This window comes from Vombatus ursinus, unplaced genomic scaffold (assembly GCF_900497805.2).
Source record: "Vombatus ursinus unplaced genomic scaffold, bare-nosed wombat genome assembly UNPS02014816.1, whole genome shotgun sequence".
Classification (NCBI taxonomy): domain Eukaryota; kingdom Metazoa; phylum Chordata; class Mammalia; order Diprotodontia; family Vombatidae; genus Vombatus; species Vombatus ursinus.
In genome coordinates, this window is record NW_020954594.1 from 8,286,569 (window position 1) to 8,303,118 (window position 16,550).

At 38.2% G+C, this 16,550-nt stretch overlaps 1 protein-coding gene across 10 annotated transcripts in view; it reads right to left on the reverse strand.

Annotated features, from left to right (window-relative positions):
- The window catches only part of LYPD6B (LY6/PLAUR domain containing 6B), a 223,117-nt gene that overhangs the window by 93,429 nt on the left and 113,138 nt on the right, over positions 1–16,550 (reverse strand). Inside the window, exon 1 of one of the 10 annotated variants that reach the window (XM_027835721.1) lies at positions 8,519–8,537. The exons of the other annotated variants lie outside the window; for them this stretch is intronic. The gene's annotated coding sequence lies outside the window, so the exon portion shown is untranslated. Of the gene's footprint in view, positions 1–8,518; positions 8,538–16,550 lie in introns of those variants that run through there. 10 annotated transcript variants of the gene reach the window in all.

Sequence of the window (16,550 nt, forward strand, 5' to 3'; positions counted from 1 at the left end):
GCCTGTAAGGCAGAAAACATCTTTGTATAAAATATATCTATATATTAAATATTAAATAAAATAATGCATTAATAGCATATTATAACATGCATAAGGGTATCAGATATCACAGATATATATACATCTATAGATAGAGGTCTCTCTCTTAAAGAAAAGGGCATTGGATTTGGTATCCAAAAGACCAGAATGCAAATCCTGGTTCTTCTATTTCCTAGAGGCAGCTAAGTAGTACAGTGGATAGAGTGTGAGACTTGGAGTCAGAAAGACCTGAGTTCAAATCCTGTCTCAGACACTTAATGGTTGTGTGACTATGGGCAAATTATTTAAACTCTATGTCTCAGTTTTCTCACCTATCTATCTATCACTACTGCTGAATATAGTTGATTTATATTGAACTTTGAAAAAATTGTAAGTTTCTTCAAGGCAAGAACCGGCCTTGTATAGTATCTCAAATATAGCAGGAACTCAACAAATGTCTGCTAATTAATTTTATTAGTGACCAGGAGATAGAAGAGACTCAGGTTTTTAGTAGAGGGCCCTAGTATCCAAAAGGGCATATTCTGGGCAGTTATTCGGATTCTATAGCTTTCTGTGTAGTTGCTTAATGAGAAGTTCTGAGTTCTGGGGACATAGTCTTGCTGTACTCTGTAGGGTAAGACTTCAACATAAGGCCTGGGTTTGAGTTTCGGCCTTGATAGCTCTTATCTGTGTAAACTTGGACAACTTGTTTAACCTCTCTGGGCCTCATTTTCTTCATGTAAAATGAGAAAGTGAAACTAGATGAACTCTAATCTAACTTCCTTCTATAGAGTCAATGATTATGTACAGGAGGGTAAACTAGTGAGGAAATTTTAAAAATCATACCATATAAGGGTTGCTTAGAAGGAGATGTTTAGCCTAGGGAGGTAAATTTAGGAGACACTGCCTTCAAATGTTTGTCAAATGGAAGAGAAATTAGACTTTTTTTTCCGCTCAGCACTAGCTTATCCAAATCTCCTCAGGTGTTCTTTTAACCCTAACCTTAGAGGAGGTCTCTATTCAGAGTAGGGCCAGTTCCTTTATCAGCCCTTGCTTTCTACCCAGCACCATGCTTACCAAGCCTGGATATCCAATTTATGCCTTAAAAGAAAAGGTCATAATGGAATCCAGTTGGGTCAGGGTGAACAAACCCAGATCTTTGGACATGCACAAGAAAAGATCAAACTGTAAGCAAGTGGGTAATAATTCATCAATCACACTTTAATAAGGTACAGAGAGTTCAGAGGCAGACTGTGTGGGGATGGCAGGGCTCTGAGGGTTGGAGAAGGACAGCAGAGAAAGAGAGGAGGAGGGAGAGGAACTCAGAATCACTTATATAACTGTGGATTGGAGTTGGGAGCATTCAGGCAGCATGGACCTGTAGCAGTTGGAAAAGTGCTCAAGGGGCAGGGTTTGGAGGTCCCATTTTTATACAGTTCTAGTGGGGAGGGAAATGGCCTGAGTCTTATTTGTACCACCTTAAGATTCATTCATTAGCATATCAATATCATCTCAAAGTTATCAATGCTACCTTAGGGTTGCCTCATTAACATAATATTTCCCTAATTTTAGCGTACATGTCTGGTGCTTCTCTGTAGCTTGCAGACAGAAGACCTTTACTGGGATCTACCTGGCTTCTCTCTCTTTTTTATTTATTTATTTTATTTTATTTTTTATTTTTAACATGTGTTTTTAAAACTTTGGGTTACAAATTTTCTCCCTTCCTCCCTCCCCACTTACCCTCATTGAAAAGGCAAGCATCTCAGTACAGGTTATAGATGTGTAGACATGCAAAACACTTTCATAGTAGTCCTGTAGTGAAAAACTAAGTATGTTTTCCTTCAATCTATCCTACCCCCCATTTATTCTATTTTCTCTTTTGACCCTGTCCCTCCTCAGAAGTGTTTGCTTTTGATTATCCCCTCCCCCAATCTGCCCACCCCTCTATCAACCCCCTGCTCTCTTGTCCCCTTCCTCCTTTATTTTCTTGTAGGGTAAGATAGATTTCCATACCCCATTGTGTATGTTATTCCTTCCTTAAGCCAAATCCTATGAGAGTAAGATTCACTCATTCCCTCTCACCTTCCCCCATTTACCCTCCACTGTAAAAGCTTTTTCTTGTCTGTTTCATGTGAGATATTTTACCTCATTCTACTTCTCTCTTTCTCCTTCTCCCAGTATAATCCTCTCTCACCCTTTAATTTTATTTTCCAGATATCACCCCTTCATCTTCAACTCACCCTGTGCCCTCTATCTATCTATCTATAATACATATAATTTTTCCCCTCCCACTACCCTAATACTGACAAAGGACTTTTGAGTTACAAATATCATCTTTCCCTGCAGGAATGTAAACAGTTCAACCTTAATAAGTCTCTTATGATTTCTCTTTCCTGTTTACTTCTTCCATGTTTCACTTGAGTCTTGTATTTGAAGGTCAAATTTTTTATTCAGCTCCGGTCTTTTCCACAGCAATGTTTGAAAATCCCCTGTTTCACTGAAAGGCCATTTTTTACCCTAAAGGATTATACGCAGTTTTGCTGGGTAGATGATTCTAGGTTGTAGTCCTATCTCCTTTGCCCTCTGAAATATCATACTCTATGCCCTCTGGACCCTCAATGTAGAAGCTGCTAAATCTTGTGTTATCCTGATTGTGTTTCCACAATACTTGAATTGTTTCCTTCTGGCTGCTTGCAATATTTTCTCCTTGACCAAGAAATTCTGGAATTTGGCTACAACATTCCCAGGAGTTTTCCTTTGGGGATCTCTTTCAGGAGGAGACTGGTGGATTCTTTCAATTTCTATTTTGCCCTCTCGTTCTAAAATATCAGGGCAGTTTTCCTTGATAATTTCTTGAAAGATGATGTCTAGGCTCTTTTTTTTTAATCATGACTTTCAGATAGTCCAGTAATTTTTAAGTTCTCTCTCCTGGATCTATTTTCCAGGTCAGTTGTTTTTCCAATGAGATATTTCACATTCTCTTCTATTTTTTCATTCCTTTGGATTAATGTTACAGTGCCGTGATTTCTCAAATTGTCACCAGCTTCCAATTTCTCCATTCTAATTTTTAAGGAAGTGTTTTCTTCAGTAAGCTTTTGGATTTCCTTTTCCATTTGGCCAATTTTGCTTTTTAGGGCATTCTTCTCCTCACTGGCTTTTTGGACCTCTTTTGCCCTTTGGGTTAGGCTATATTTTAAAGTGTTATTTTCTTCAGTATTTTTTGGGTCTCCTTTAGCATCATTCTCAGTTTTTCCTCTACTTCTCTTACTTGCTTCTCAAAATCCTTTTTGAGCTCTTCCATGGCCTGGGACCAATTCATATTTTTCTTGGAGGCTTTGGATGTAGGAGCTTTGAATTCATTGTCTTCTTCTGGTTGTATGTTTTGATCTTCTTTGTCACCAAAGTAAGATAATATAGTCTGATTCTTTTTGCGCTGCTTGCTCATGATCTCAGCCAATTACTTGAGTTATAAACTCTTTGTTAAGGTAGGAGTCTGTTTCCAGTGTGGAGAATATACTGTCCCAAGCTTCATGGGTTTTGTGCAGCTGTTTTCAGAGGTACTTCTAGAGACCTGTAAATTTTCAGTTCTTCCAAGTTGCTATGATCAAGGGTGAGGTGTTTACTCCTTTCTGGCCTGTGCTCTGGTCTATGAGCACTCTCTTCTGTCTTGGAACTGTGAGGAGGGTTTCCTCTTCACCGCCACTACAAGCTCCACCACACCAGTGCTCCTCCTCGTCCTAGGACCGCCACCTAGAACCGTGACCCAGATTCAAGCACGGAAAAACAAGAGAATCCTGCACCAGCAGAGAGATCCCTGCAATCCCCCTCTGATCAGCCACTCGATTCCCCCTCAGTCTGTGGGCCGGAAGCTCAGGAAGCAATCGTTGCCCCAGGGTCGTGCTTCTCTTTCAGCATTGTAGAAACAGACTTTTCCCACTGACCTTCTAAGTTGTCTTTGGCGTTCATGGGTTGAGAAGTCTGGAAACTACCACAGCTGCCTGTGATTCAGTCCTCTGAGGCCTGCACCAGGTTCACTGCAGCCTGTGCACCCATGCCAAACTGTGCTTCTCTCCCTACCTTTCCAATCAACCATCCAGGCTGTCTTTGGCTGGAAATTTGTTTCCTTCTGTCTTTTTGTGGGTTCTGCTGCTTTAGGATTTGTTTAGAGCCATTTTTATAGGTATTTGGAGGGGTTTGGGGGAGAGCTCAAGCAAGTCACTGCTTTCACTCTGCCATCTTGGCTCTGCCCCCTCTCTAGCTGGCTTCTCTTAACTTAATACATAGTCTCTATATGTAGCCTTAATTAATTTAGGAGGCAGTTTTGACAAGTGGCTTTTATGTTCCTCTTTATACTTTTAGTTCCTATTTCTTATTTATTGTTACCTTACACTGGCTGCTTACATACTTATTTACCACACTAACTAGTGGCAGTGGTCGTGGGAACCATAACAAGATAAAATTTCAGCACACCAGCTTTCTCTGAAACTGTCCCTTTCATCATTTCTTATGACACAATAGTATTCCATTATATTCATATACCATAAGTTGTTCAACCGTTCCTCAACTGATGGAGATCCCTTCTGTTTCCAGTTCTTTGTCACTACAAAAAAAGAGCTGCCATATTTTATACATACATACATATGTGTGTGTATATGTGTGTGTGTGTGAGTACCTACATGGTGTAGTGGATAGAGTACCAGGCCTGGAGTCAGGAAGACTCATCTTCCTTAGTTCAAATCTGGCCTCAAGCTGTGTGATCCTGGGGCAAGTCACTTGCCTCTATTTGCCTCAGTTTCTGAACTAGAGAAGAACATGGCAAACTACTCCAGTAGTTCTGTCAAAAAAAAAATCCCAAATTGAGTCATGAAGAGTCAGACACAACTGAAAATGACTAAACAAAATATTCTATAATGATATAGAGCTATAGAAATGTATAGACATATATATAAACACATAAGTGCATATGTATACATACATGTGTCTATGCATAGACGCATCTATGTATACATATACATGTGTGCACATATATACATATATCTCCTTTTCCTCCTTCTTTGACCTCTTTGGAGTATTTCTAAAATATATAGGGACCAGATTCAAATGTATAAGAATAAGAACCATTCTCAAAATGATAAATGATCAAAGGATACAAATAGTCAATTTCAAAGGAAGAAATCTAAGCTCTCAATAACTATAGGGGAAAAAATGTTCCAAATTATTAAAATTTAAGCAACTCTGAGGTTTTACTTCATACCTTTCAAATTGGCAAAGTTGACCAAAAAGAAAAGAAAAAAGAAATTGACAAAATGGAGGCACTACAGGAAAGTAAGCACATTAATGCATTGCTGATGGCACCATGAATTATAATAGCTATTCAAGAAAGCATTTAAGAACTACATTTAAAAAGTTACTTAACTTTGCATGTTTTTTGACCAATCAATAACACTAACAAATTACTTTTACATTGTAAGAAGAAACATGGAACAGTAAACAGAACTCTAGATGTGAAGCCAGGAATTCAAATGCTAAGAAATTCTCTGTTGGATGATGCTGGGAAAATCATTTGACCTCTCATACCTTCCGTTTCCTCATCTGTAAAATGGCGATAATAATATTGACATCATCTATCTCACAGAATTATTGTGAGGGAAGTGTTCTTGAACTTCAAAGTGCTAAATAAATATGAGTCTTACTTAGTTATACATTGAGCTTCAGGGCTCCAAAACATTTCATATCTATCATTTCCTGTGATCCGCATAACAATGCCACCCAGTAAGTATGTCACATGAGTGATAATTCATACTATTTGTACATCATACAAATGAGGAAACTGAGGCTCAGAAAGTAATTTGCCCTAGGTCATATGGTTCTAATCTAAGAGACAGATCTGGGACACTTTCAGTCTTGGTCCAATGATGGGAGAGCCCAAAGACTTCTTTAACTTAAGAATTTACCAAGTTAGTGTTTAAGATCTCCAGTACAGAAGGCAAAATAATGGATACTATAAAATTGCTATCTCATGAAAATTTATAGTAATAACAGAAGTGGGGGTGACTTCAAAAACTGTATTAAAAATTCTTGTGCAGCTGTTCATTTCTTTGCATTTAATGTCATTAAGAATAATTGCAATTTTAAAAACCAATTAAACTCTGTGGGTGGCATTTAGTGGATCTCATGAACATTCTGGACTCTCATGCATCAAAATAAAAATGTCAGAGAGAGGTATTACTGGGCCTTCATGTCTACAAAATGAGGAGGTGGGGGTGAAGAAGTTGCCTTATTCTTTTCTATAATTTTCCTTTGAATAATTTTGGAAAACACATTTTTACATTTCCAGAAGTGTTTCCCTAAGGTTCTCAAAATCTACACCCCTAAATTGGTTATGTGGGAACATATCAAAGTTATTTTACATCTTTAGCACAGAAAGGATATGAACTGAAAAAATCATTAATAAGAGAAAGAAAAATTAATATAACTCTGACATAACAACCTCACACTTATCAAGTTGGCAAAGATGACCGAAGACCAAAGTAGTTAATGTTGGAGGGAATAATGAGAAGAAAGGTATTTTGGGGTACTGTGGGTTGATCCCAAAGTTCTGAAAAATAATTTGGATTTATATGACACCTTTTAATCTCACTACTGGGCAAATGACCCAAGGAAGTCAAAGAGAAAATGACAGGTCCCATATATATTAGGGTATCCAGGTGGTGCACTGGATAAAGCATTGGGCCTTGGCAAGTCAGGAAGATCTATGTGACCCTGGGCAAATCAGCTCATCTTTATTTGCCTCAGTTTCCTTAGTTGTAAAATAGGGATAATAATGGCACTCACTTCACAGGGTTATTGTGAAGATCTAATAAGATAATATTTGTAGAGTATTTAGCACAGTGCCTGGCATATAGCAAGCACTATAGAAATATTAGCCATTATTAATATCCAGAGAGATTTTTTTTTGTTACAAAAAATAAATAAATAAATAAAATCAGAAAAAAAGTGAGTGGCCATCAATTAGGGAATGGCTGAACAAAGCATAGCATACAAATGTGATAAGGTACCATAAGAAATGACAAATATGAGGAATGCAGAGAAGCAGAGAAAGAATGGCATGAACTGGTGAAGAGTAATCAGACTCAGAACAATACAAGCAATCATTACAGTAATGTAAATGAAAACTGAAAATCAGCTCAACTCTGATTAATTATAATGATAATTCTTGGTCCAAGAGAATAGATGATGAGAATATACAACCCTCTTCTCTGTAAAGTAACTGAAGGATCCAGAATATTGTAGATGCTATCAGATATAATGGTTAGGTTAATTTATTTTACTTAACCTTTTTTGTTATTACAAAGTAGAGTTCACTGGGTAGGGAAGGCTATACAAGGAAAAATAATTATTAAAATCAAAAGGTATAAATAAAACCTTAAAAAAATTTTAGGTACATTTCCCTTGAGAACTATAAGGACAATCAGTATAAAAAATGTACCCATCCAAACCACAGATTTCTTAGTACTCTTATTCCAGCTCATGGAAATGGAAATGTATTTTAAAGGACTAATATATTTTCCCCATAACTTTATAGTTGTGCTGCCCTGTTCAAGCTCTTTTCATCCTTACAACCTGCTTCTGTTCATATCACAGACAATCAAATATGATTCAATCAAAAATTACTTACTTAGCACCTAAAATGTTTAAGGTATCAGTAGGTGCTATGAGGATATATGATGACTTATAAAGTCTTCAAGGTGTTCACAATCCAGTTTAGGAGATAAGGTATATGAAAAGTTAACTAACTAAATATTTTCAAAATTCACTCTACAAACCTGTGTGAAACTCTACTATATGCCAAGAAAAGAGATAAGTAAAATACAGTCTCTCCCTTCAAAATGCTTGAAAGCTAGCCTAGGAAATCAGAAAATAATTAAACAACTAATTATAAGGCCAAAAGTCTTATGTGATAATCATGAAATTGAATGGAATAAGCCCATAATGTAGGCGATTAATGAGACAACATAGTTAACAAGTATTTGGCACAATGGGGAACCCCTCATTCCCTAGATGAAGAAGGCTACCCATCCTCTGGTCAAAGAAAATGACCTCTTATCTTTCTTACCCTAGAAATTCCCACTTTGATCTTCCATTGATTTGTCCTCCTGGTTTCCCAGATGGATCTTGTCTTTATAAACCGCCTTCAAACAGCAGACCCAGTTTACGACCTATTACTACTATTACCTACTGTTATCCACCTTAGGGATAGGCACCAGCCCGGTCTGAGTCTTTTCAACTCTAAACTTTGTTTAATGACCCACTTCTTACATCTTTGATTTCACTCCTCAACTTTTCACCTGGAGGCCCAACATTCACAAAAGCCCTATAAAAGTCTTGGTTTCTTCCCATGGCTCTGTCCCTACACTGCCTCCAATCCTGTCCCTCACCCCCAGGTGAAATAAGACCAGTAAGTGTCAGAACTTTGAAAGTCAGAGGAGGTAGAAATTACCACAGGCAGGAGTGATCAAGCAGGGCTTCCTCTGAGATCCTGTAGAATTCAAGCTCCTTTATTTTGGGAACTAGTTCTTCTCTTTTTTGGGTGGTCTTGATATATATAGTACCTAGGACATAACAGGTGCCTAATAAATGTTTGTTGAGTTGAACTGACTTACTGAGATGGACCTAAAAATGGATGAGAGTCAGATAAGTGGACGGGAAGGATTCTGGGAAAGGGAAGATATTGTGAGCAAAAGGTATGTGATTAGTATGGAGGATTTATTCAGGATAGATTGGTGGGAGGAAGGATTCGAATGAAAGATCAGAAGATCAGGCTTCATCCTGTAGCCAGTGTGGAACCTTGGAAAGTGCTGGAGTAGGGAGGGTGAATGTATAAAAGCACTGTTTTAGGAAAAAGGACAAGACAATCCACGTGCAGAATTTATTGCAGTGAGGGTGGGGAAGAAGCTGAGATCAGTGAGGAAGTTTCAGGTGTTAGGTGACTATAACAGCTGCTATTTCACTGATGAGAAGCAAACCCTAGATGTAAAGAGCCAAAATGAAGAAAGTACTTTGGCTCAGCAGTTAAGAAGCTAAATATGCAGGAAGCAGACAGATGGCCTGCTAGGTTCTGGGTGCAACAGCTTCTGCACCATTTATTATTAAAGGGCATTTCACGTTTGGCTGGATAATGGCTGAATGATTCCCTAAGAGAAACGATATTCTCTCTGATGTTAGGTCTCAAAGACCACATGAAACAAATAGGACTTGGGAAGGAGCTCAACATGGGAAAGACTTGGCTATTTTGGTGCCCACTTTTCACCTTTTTATCTTCAAATCTACCAAATGAACTGTTTCATGTGGTTGATTTTTGAAAAATGAGCTACTGGTTTCCAGATTCTAAGGTTTTCACACAAAAGCAACCAGAAGTACACTGTGGGTTTCCATCAAAGGGCATTACAAGAAGTAGTATCTCCAATCAATTCAAAAACAAACACCAAGAGGTAAACCTCCATTTACTAATATTAGATTCCTTCTTCTATCTAAGTGCTATTTATGAAAAGAAAATAAACCAATTCAGTTTGTAATCAGACTGGGTCCTTGGTTCAAAACCCATCCTTGCCACATGCTACCTGGATGAACTAGAGCAAGTCACAACTTCTCTGTTATCTCAATTTCCTTATCTGTAAAATGACACAATAAGACTAGATAGCCAAACAGTAAATAGTTCCTGCAATCAAGGAGCTTACAACCTTCCTGTTCTAAATCCATGATCCTATGAGCTTTCCAATAGATCTATGATCTCATCAAGGAGAACACTCCCTCGCTCAGTATAGATCACCAACCCTTATCTTGTTTGATTTTTGTCCATGTTCTTTCATTGATGCTCCACAGAGGATCTCTACCCAATGTACTGGAGGCACTGCTATAGGGTTAATGACATTGTGGGTCCAGAGAACTCTACCGTCCGTGTGTTCTATGCCATGCTTTTGTTAGCTGACTTCCCTTTCCAGCTCTTCATTTCCTTAATGGGGGAGCTAGGTAGTGCAATGCATAGTGTTGTGCTTTGAGTCAAGAGGACCTGAGTTCAAGTACCACCTCTGAGACTTAGTATGTGACCCTGGGAAAGTCACTTAACTTCTCTTTGACTCAGTTTCCTGGGGATAATAATTTCAGTCATTTTCAGTCACACCCAATTCTTCAGGACCCACTTGGGGTTTTCTTGGATGAGTGGTTTGCCATTTTCTTCTCTAGTTCATTTTACAGATGAAGAAACTGAGGCAAACCAGATTAAGTGACTCGGGGCATCCCATGGCTCTGTCCCTATACTGCCTCCAATACTGTCCCTCACCCCCAGGTGAAATAAGACCAGTAAGTGTCAGAACTTTGAAAGTCAGAGGAAGTAGAAATTACCACAGGCAGGAGTGATCAAGCAGAGCTTCCTTTGAGATCCTGTAGAATTCAAGCCTAACCCTAACCCTAACCCTAACCCTAACTCTAACCCTAACTCTAACCCTTCTAACCTTTACCCTAACTCTAATCTTAACCCTAACCCTAAAAAAAATTCCTCCGGGTCACACAGATAGTGTCTGAGGTCAGATTTGAACTCAGGAAGATGATTCCCAGCCCAGTGCTCTATCTACCTTTCCTGAATTGTTGGAAAATTGTTGGAAAGATCAAATAAGATAACGTATCTAAAGCAGTTTACAAACCTTAAAGCACTATTTATTTTAAAGCACTCTTACTATTATTATTAATTATTATTGTTATATCCTTTACACAATCATCGGAACTGTGCTCTAGACTACTTTTACCCACTATGTAGCTCCCTTTGAGCTACAGAAACTTCCACTCCTTGGTGATTGTGAAGCTCATGTTTTTCAATCATCTAGCACCATCAGAAGAATATTTGTATTGAAAAGATGCTTCTCTATGCTAGTAAGCAGCTTGGGACCTTATAAGCTCTGCCATTTCCAAAGTGCAGTTTAGCATTTTGTCTTCCTATTCAGTTCTGGGCCCTGATTCCTCCTGTAGGCCCATTTACACACCAGTGTTTCAATACACAAACTATTTTAAAATAAGGACTAAATGTATGCAATGGTAGCAGTCATCTTTATTTGCTCAATTCCCAATATAAGAACATTATAATGGGATTAACACAATTTGTTGCTGCTGCTTTCCTGGGACTTAAAGATGTCCAAGGAAGAACAGAAACAGCCATTAGTGCTAAATGAACTATGATTTTTTGGGGGAGAACAATTTGTCTTGGGAACAGAAAGTGGTTATCTGGGGACAAGAAAGGGGAAAGGGAAGCAAGAGCACATTGAGATCAATATTACACAAAAGACAAAACCATTAGATCTTTGGAGAGAGTAAGAAACACAGGGTCCTAGCCTTGGGTATGAAGATCTTGAAGTAAGATCAGAAGTAAGAAGAGAGGATCGATGATCCGCATAGAAGGTACTTTTCTGCTTGGAAGCACAAATTATGCAATGCAGGATCACTGGAAGTTACAGCTGGAGGACTGCTTCTTCATTTGTTCATTGTGGATGTTCTTTTTTAAGAAGAGGGGTGTTATTTTCAACTCTTCCAGTAAAATACTGACTGATGAAATCCAGTATTTTCAAATTATCATTTCTATGCCAATAATTCACTGATCTACACATCCAAACCTAGTTCTTCTTTTGGGCTTTAATCTGGCATCTCTAACCACCTATTGGACATTTCTAATAGGAAGCCCCATAAGCATCTCAAAATTCTCATATCTAAAATGGTATTTCATCATCTTTCTTCAACCCCTCCCTCTTCCAAACTTCCCCATTACAATTGAGGGTACCATCATCCCTTTAGTTGCTTGGGTTTACTGTCTTGACTGTTCATAGTCTTGGTATAATCCTTGACTCCTTGCCCCCTCCCAAATCCTCCTACCAATTTAATTACTGGTCAAATCTTGCTCTTTCCAATGTTTCCAACTTAACAGCCTCTCTCCAAGTGCCCCCCTCTCTACATTCATGCAGCCGTCATCCTAGTTCATGCCCTCATCACCTCTCTTCTAGACAATTGCAGTACCCTTCTAATAGGTCACCCTACCTCAAGTCTCTTCCCACTACAACCTACCCTCCAAAAGTAATTTCTGCCAAAGTAATTTCCTAAAGCACAGGTCCAACCACGTCATCTTCCTGCTTAATAAACTCCAGCAAATCGCCGTGAACTTTATGATCAAACGTGAAATCCTGTTTGTCACTTAAAGGTCTTCATATCCGTGCCTGTTCCTACCTTTCCAATCTTCTTAAATTTTTTTTTCTCCTCCACACATTCTACAATCCAATGACCACGGCTTATTGCCTTGCATGAGGCGGTGTCTTAGGAATGGTTGCCCTCATGGCTTGAATCCTGTCCTTTCTCACTTCTGCCTCAACATCCTTCAAGATTTAGCTGCACTACCACCTGCTGCAAGAGGCCTCTCCTGGCCCCTCTCCCCATGTACTGGAGTCTTCCCTCCTAAGATTACCCCTCTTCTACTCTGTAGGCATGCTGTATTTATCTATGTATTTACACTCTGTCACCCCCACTCATATGTAAGATCCTTAAGGGTAGGAATTGGTTTTATGTTTTTGCATTTCTTTGTATTCCCAATGCTTACCACAGTGCCTAGCACATGAAAAGGACTTAATAAATGCTTGGTGATTGATTACCTCTGAATTGTCTTTCACCACAGTGGTGTCAAACTCAAATAAAAGCATAGGTCATGAATCCATGCATAAGGATCCCTGAACCACACATTGACAATTTTAAAAAGTAATGTTTTGTATGTTTTATTGTATTTTTATTTATTTTGTTAATTATCTCACAATTACTAGCAACACTGTGTGTTTTTATTTTATGGCCAAAACTTTTTTTTTTCAATTTTGTTCTCCTGACCCTCATCTCCACTCACCCAGGACCATAAAGCCCTTCTTCCCACCCTGCCCCAATTCCTGGGACCCTTACCCCCCTTCCTGGGATGTTTTCCTATGTAGTAGAAATGTTGTTTCTCTCCATCCCTTCCCTGCCTTTCCCCCTCCCCCCGGCAGTTTTATATTTGCTAAAGATGAACTTGCTCACTAAACATGTTGTATTTTAAAAAAAATTTCCCAATTGCATTTTAATTTGGTTCAACTGTAGTCAATGAGGGTGTGGTCTCTGAGGCCACAGGTTTGGCACCTCTGTTGGATGACATCAAGTGGGAAAGCTGAATGGCTAGCTGGGCCACCTTGATCTTTCCAGGCCTGATAAGCTGCAGAAATTCCAAATTCCTTTCCTTGCTCTCTTTACATTCCTTTATTTACAAAGCACGATGGCTGACAGATTTGCACAGTGAAAGGAACAGAAATGTTCAACAAGGTTTTCAAGAGGCTAGTTATCTGGCTGCATGTCGTAGCTGCTAGGAAACAAATAGCAGGGTCACTACAAGCAGGCCCAAGTGGAATCTTACTCCATTTACATTGCAAACCAGCTGCAAACTTCTTTCACCAAAGTGAGGCCTCCAATATGGCTATTCTTTCATTTTGGCTAAACAGTGATCTACTGTAGGATTTTTTTTTTTTTAAGACAAAATCCCTGCACTTTAAAATAGTCCTTCATGCATGGCTAATGATCCTAGCTGGGGACAGATGGAGAAGAGTTCTTTCTAGAGAAAAAAGCAGATTTTTAGTTAGAGAAAAGAGAATCCTAGGTTTCATTCTTGTCTCACTACTAATTTATTATGACTGACCTCATAAAAATAATTTGTTTCCTTGGTGTCTTACCCTACAACATTAGACAAAATCTTATTATATGAGGCAACATAGAGATAATGAGACAACAATGAGATAATGTTTTTCTAAAAATAATAATAGCTAGCATCTGTAAAATGCTTTAAGGTTTGCAAAGAACTTTATATATGTTATCTCATTTGATTCTTACAACCCTGTTAGGTATGTGCTTCATTATCTCCATTTTTCAGATGAAGAAATGAGGCCAGAAAAGGTTGAGTGACTTGTCCAAGGTCACACAGTACTAAGTGTATAAAGATTTGAATTCAAATCTTCCAGATCACCTGTGCAGTAACCTCTCCCCTGTGCTACTTACTGCAAGTAGCCCCTCCTGGTGTCCTCATCCATTTGAGTCTTGCTCTTCAAGCTGACCTTAAGGTTACCTTTCTTCTACCTCTACACACAAACTTATCTTGTACTCACCTAGCACCTTTTTATTTACATGCTGTCTCCTTCATTAATATGTAAGATCCTGGAGGACAAGCACTTTAAGCAAAGAGGGCAAGAAGAGCAAAGAACTAAGTCCAGGCCCACCCACCCAGCTTTGAAACCACCACACACACTATTCCCACCCTCTCTTAGCCAGTTATCCTCACAAGTATGATTACAGGGAAAATTCCTACTCAAAGGACAGATGTCATTATAAAACACAAATAAATAATTTTGATTACATACACAAAATCGTATTTGCATAAACAAAATCAATGGAGATGAAATACCAGGAGAAAAAGTCTAGTGGGAAAAATACTTGAATCAAATATCCCTGATAAAACACTGATATCGAAGATCTTTAGGGAGCAGATAGAAATATATAAGACACAGAACCATTCCCCAATGTACAAATGGTAAAGGAATAAAAGCAGTTTTCAAAGGAAGAATTGCAAACTGCAAAAGACCACATAAAAACATAAACCTAAATCTTAAATAGTATGTGACATGCAAATTATGTTGTTCAATCATTTTTCGTTCCTGTCCAACTCCTCGTGACCCCATTTGAGACTTTCTTTGCAAAGATACCGGAGGGGCTTACCATTTCCTTCTCTAGCTCATGTTATAGATGGTGAAACTGAGGCAAACAGGATTAAGTGACTTGCCCAGGGTCACATAGCTAGTGAGTGTCCAAGACCAGATTTGAACTCAGGCAGATGAATGTTCCTGATTCCAGGCCTGGCACTCTATCTATTGCACCACCTAGCTGCCCCATGCAAATTCTAGCAATTGAGATTTTGACTAAAAATCAATCAATCAACAAACTTTCATTAAGTGCTTACTGTAAGCTAAGCATTGGAGATATAAAGACAAAAACCAAATAGTCCATGCCCCCAAGTAGCTTGTACCATATTGGAGGAAATTAGTCCATATAAGCATATATGAAATATATATAAAATAAATACAAGAGATTTTTTAGTTACGGCACTAGCAGTAGTACTCATATCCTGAAAACTGTCAAAGATGATAAAAAAACAAACAGTCAATGTTGGAGGGACTGTGGCAAGATAGGCACATTAACACATTGTTAGAGCTGTGAAAAGGCCCAATTCTTCAATATATCAATTTGGAATTATACAAGAAAATTATTCATAAATTCATAAATTATTTATACCCTTTGACTCTTTAGTCCTACTACATATAACTCCAAGAAACAAAGGCCCAATAGATAATACCAAAATATACATAGCAGTGCTCCTTGTGATAGCAAAAAATTGGAAATAAAGTGCGTGCCCATCATTTGGAAAAAGGCTGAGATAACTATGGTCATGGAATTTAATGGAATAATATTCTGCAATAAGAAATTATGACATAAGGAATTCTGAGCAATATGAGAGATTTTTATGGATTTTTTCAAAGATAAGCAGGAACAAAAAATAATGCATGACTACTACAATGTAAACAAAGAGATCACTCCAAAAAGAGCAAAATGCTGAATAACTGAAAAAAAATGTTCCCAGAGAGCAGAAGATAAAATACACCTCCCTCCTGGTGGCAAAAAAGAGAAAGACTACTGTAAAGTACAATGTGGTAGGTCCTACGTTTGTCAGATGTGATCACTGTAGTCAATATTATTGCTGAACTGTTATGCGGGAGGTATCATTCTGCAGGGAGAATTAGGAATATTTCCAATAATGACTATAATATGGAAACAAAGGCAACAATAAAACTTATTTAAAAAAGAAGATAAGGCCATAGGTTTGAAGTTGAAAAGTGACTTAGGTTTTCTATTGAAAGATTTCTATTTTATATTTGCTTACATATGTAAATACTACCTCTCCCAATAGAATGCAAGCTCTTTGAGGGCAGAGATTATTTAATTTTTATCTTTGTAATTCCCAAGAACCTAGCACAGTGCTTTCCACATACTTTAATAAAAGCTTATTGGTTATTTAAACAAGCAAACCCCTCCTCCCACTAGATTTGACAATGTAACAACTTTGTCAGAGATCCTCTTTCTAATATTTGGCTACTTATAGCAGGCAGTTCCCTTGATGTCCGCTAAATTCCTTCTGCTACAACCTTTGCTCATTTCATCTTTTCCTGGTCTCTTTGGAAGCAAAGAACAGGGGCTCACCATCATTCATGTGGAATATCTCTGAAGTCTTGAGATCTCACTTCATAAACCCAATTCTTTCAGTCTATTCTGCTATTCTGCCCGATTTATTTCATTTCCCATTTAATCTCAAAAGAAGTAGCTAAAGTTCAAGTCAGAAATAAAAGCAATTAAATTGTGGGGAGATCTGTATCTCTGCTATTTTA